Below are 4,649 nucleotides of genomic sequence, written 5' to 3'. Positions count from 1 at the left end.
TCCTAGTTCTCCGAGATAATGAAATAATCATCTCCAGCCCCTTTGTTGGAGTCTGGGAGGTCGGCTACAATTTTGAATTATGTGAACCTCGGCTTAAGGTAATAAATGTAGCCTTTTTCTTTCAAGTTAAGGCCACACATGGTATAGCAATATTGGATGTCAGCAAGGGTGATCCTAGCGTTTTCCCGTTTAGCTAGGGCTATAACACCAAAGATCACTCGATAGGAATTGATTGCCAGTTGCATGGGGTTCAACTTATAGTAATAGAGAACCTCACAAAACAGAATGTTTAATGGAAGCCGAAGTCCACACTCTATAAAAGCGACTACAGGGAAGGGCATGGAGTTTTCGGTAGGCATGATGGAGTCATCATCCCCAGCCAACCTCAGATTGACATCGGCTGGGATTTCAAACTCCTGTCTAAAGTATTCTAGTTTGGAGGGGGTGTTTGCCCTATGTTTCCACATACCCATGATATCGGCTTAATCTTAGAAGGTAGGTCTCAGAAGATGTTTTTAGAAGGTTATTGGGACCTTGGCAAACAGTAAGGTAGGTGCAGGTTTCAGTTTTTTCCTAAGTTATGGGTTCTACAGACAAATCCCAAGACCTAAATCTATGGAAACACGGATTGAAAGCAAGAATCTGGAAAAAATGCAAAAAACAGAAAACAAAAATGAAGTTTCAGAAATAGAAATTGAGATGGGCTATCAAGAACATGAAGAATACAAGAGAATATGGCCAAGAACAGTGGCAAAAATGCAAAGAAATGGTGAAACAGTGCGTGTGTTCAAAATATGGGCAAAGGCAAAATCATGGATGAATGCATTCGGATGTACGATTTATGGATTAAAAAAGCTTGAAACAGTACAGTAATGGCGACAGCGAAAAAAGAAGAAACATCAGGAACTGAAAACGAAAGGAACAATAGCTTACCAGAAAAAGGGAAGCCGGAAAGGGATTTGCCGATGTCCTACGACGATTGCAGGAGCAGAAGACCGGTGGAAATCTTGCCGGAAGGGGCGAACGGAGAAGGTTGCAGCTTTGGAAGCTTAAACGATGGAGGATTTCAAAAGCTAGAGAGAGAGAGCAAGAGAACTCAGATGCAAAAATAAAGAGACGGAAAAAAGGAAAAAGTTTTTGATTAAACAGAAACGGCGGCAAAAGCAATCAATACGCCTAGAAAAACCAGGGCGTCAGACGGCGCACATGAAGAAAGAGGCGGCTAACAGGCGCGTCATGTGTACGAACCAGTAAGAGGGAAACGCGTGATTAAAACGGTTGAGTTGAAGTGCATGACAGCTCATGCGCGTGAGAAGGTCCTTAAAAATCTTGATTTTTTAGGGAAAGTATGTCGGCCTGAAATGAATGATCTCGGCAGAGATACTGAAAACTGACGTACTGGATAAATGGAATGATATAGGTTCCATCACCCCAGAATGCCGAGGTAATAGAACCTAGGGGGCAGTTCTGGAGATATATTTTCTGAGTACCAACACGTGGCAAGGTGACGCTGAGGTGCCAGCCGAGGTGCCACGTATCCTGGTCATGATGCCGAGGTGATCCCGGCAAGGCCGAGGTTATCTGTGAAGATATCAAAATCCGAGATAAGTGGATAAGGGACAAGAGTCCTAGGATGAAGAGGAGACTTAGTCAAGATAAGGATAAATCTCTTAGGGAGTTTATCTTTATCTCTTGAGGAGTCCAAAGTAAATACTGAGTTGGAGTCCATAGAAGTCAGGCTTCTAGTGAGACTAGGATTAAGGTAACTATAAAAGAGAGGCACCCCCGTGGGTCTAAGGTACGCAGTTTTATGCTTTGAATAGTAAGTTTAGCACTTGATTATCTTTGAGAGATATACTGACTTGATCGTCGGAGTGCCCTCGGGTGGAAGAGTCACCGCCGGAGCCTTTTCTTTCTGTTGCAGGTTAGCTGAAACCATCTATTCTGCCAGTGCTCTCCAGCTGATTACTAGGCGGGCAGTGTCGCCAGAAAATCACCCACACAGTACTTTTTATCTCAAAACATGTTTCTCAAATACAAACCAAACAAGGCCTACATTTTTTTAGAGTAAAAAAATGTCTCATTCTCCGTATCAGAAGAGAGTGGTTTATTGTTGCATTTTTCTGTCCATTATGCACAAGCACATATTAGTAAGGGTATCCCTTGTTGACTTAATGGGTGTTTGGGAAGTGAATTTTTTTGTATATTTTTTTAGTTGTAGGATATTATTGGAAAAAAAAAAAATTGTGTTTGGGAAAATAGTTAGGTTTTTTTGTAGTTGCATGTGATGTTTGTGAGAGAAAAAGTGAAATGATTATGGAGTTTGATGTGAAATTTTGTTTAGATTTATTTTTTTTGGTTTTGGTTCCAATTTGTCTTTTAGTGAAAAAAAAAATAAAAAAAAACCAAAAAACTAAGTTCCCAAACACCGCCTTCTAAAAATTTCAAGGAATTGGCCTAATGATCATGGTTTGGGGTTTGGGGTGAGTTCCCTTAATGTTTTTAGGTTTGAAACCTTTTAAGGGGTTGTTTGGGTGTCCTAAAAAGTTAAGGAAAAAAATATGGATGTTTGGATTAACTTTTTAACTTTTTATGAAAAAATGTGTATTAAAAAATTATATAAATAAGTGTGTAAGAGAAGTTAATGAAGTAGACTGTACAGGTTAGGCAGTGCAGTCGACTGGTTAGGAGATGGGAAAAGATTGCCTCCTTTTCGGGCTTTAATTGAACGGTGTTGTTCGGCCCGTAAGGGCCCACCACGGGTCCTTTTTTCTAATCGAAACCGTTTAATGTGTAAAACTCATCGAGTAATATATGCTTGTAAAAAATCACGTTGATTGGATATCAATAACTATCTGATCGTATTAGTTTTTTTTGTCAACTGTTAACTATAACCCATCTATTTTTTATACAAAACTGATTTGATCATGTAGTTAGCGATATCCGGTAGACGTGATTTTTCACAAGCATATAGTACTAGACGAATTTTACATATTAACGATTTGGATTATCAAAACGGGACTCATGGTGGGCCCTCACGGGCCCAACTTTACCATCCAACTTAGTGAATGTACAAAGGTAATTTTTTTTTTCCTTTCACTGCCTTTACTTTCACGTCAGTACCTAGCACCACGTGAAGTTGATTTGTATTTTAATATTATGTATATTAATTTTTTTGTATTTTTTTTAGTGCATAGTCATAACTTTTTAATTTTTTTGGTGACTTTTTGACTTTTTTTAAAGATTCCAAACCAGGCCTAAGTATAAATAATTTATTGTGATCAATCCATATGAAGCTTTTCTCTGGATTTAGTTGGCCCCCCACTAGTGAATGGTTGAATTGGTCCCTAAATTAGTCGGTTTTAAATTAGATTCTGAATTATAAATAAATAAATAGATAAAACAAACAAACAAACAAACTATTGTGCCCAAATGCATTAGTTAACAAATTTAAAATAATTATACATTCTTTACAATTTCATATTTTTTTACAATTATTTTATTTTATTTTTTATCAAACACTCTAATAACATTTGTTAACAAAATCCTGTAATAAAATATACATGGAGTTACTTGTTCTCATCAGCCTGTTCAAGACTCATTCAAAACTCGGTCCGAGTCTTTTTTTGGCCCATCCAAAGTCCAGTATCATTTTTGGTGGGAAAAAAAAAGTAAAAAAAATATTATTCAAGCCCGACCCAAGTTCAAACCCAGACCCAGCCCACCAGCCTAGCCCAATATCCGGCTCGCTCGAAACTCGAATATCTCTTAAGACTGGACCTAATTTTCTAGCCCGTAAATCGAGCTAAGCTGGCCCGAATTTTAGTCGAAGTCAGCGAGACCGGACATGAACTAACGTGAACCCGAGCCTGAATGGATCAGATCGGCCTAAATTTACACTCCTAACCCTCTTGAACTTGAGTGTTAATAAATAAAATATTTATAAAATATATTAATTTATCCAACTTTTTGTTTTGCACCCTTTTACAGCAAAAGATTTTGCGAGGTGAGAGCGCAGCCACCAACTTCATTAGAGCCAAACACTCGTCGTCGATTGGATCTTCAATTAATCGGCTGTCCACCTGACTCTGGTATCTAGTTAGTTATGCACCCTAACTCAACCCTAGTTCGGTAAAACTATACATTTAAAAAATAAAAATAAAAATAAAAATTTGAGAGTCACAAATTAAGAATTGTTTTAGGAATTTTTAATCTTTTATAAAAGGATGCGTAGAAAATAAAAAATAATAATTAATTTTTTTATAATAACTGTTTAACTATTTTATGGACTTGGTCAAAATATGTCTGAGTCTCACAATATCAAAAATTAACATATAATCTGTTATATTGGTTATATTTAGTGTAGTTTATTGTAAATTAAAACGTAACAATCATAAACTAAAAATTAAAAATGCTTATTTTTTAATTTTTAAATAATTATTTTTTTATTTAACTTATTTTTATCTAATAAATTATAAGTAGAAATTGACCAAATAGTCTTAACACGAACTCTCAAATTAAAATAAATTATAATAAATTTTTACAAATTGTTCCAAATAAGATTACTATTGCCAGTAAAATTGTGAGATTTCAATTATAAACCTATAGTATTTCTCGTGAAAATTTTGCCTAAAAACTCAAGAAGTACT

This window comes from Camellia sinensis, chromosome 13 (genome assembly GCF_055761805.1).
Source record: "Camellia sinensis isolate YWXY chromosome 13, ASM5576180v1, whole genome shotgun sequence".
NCBI lineage: Eukaryota > Viridiplantae > Streptophyta > Magnoliopsida > Ericales > Theaceae > Camellia > Camellia sinensis.
Note: the sequence above shows the minus strand (reverse complement) of the source record.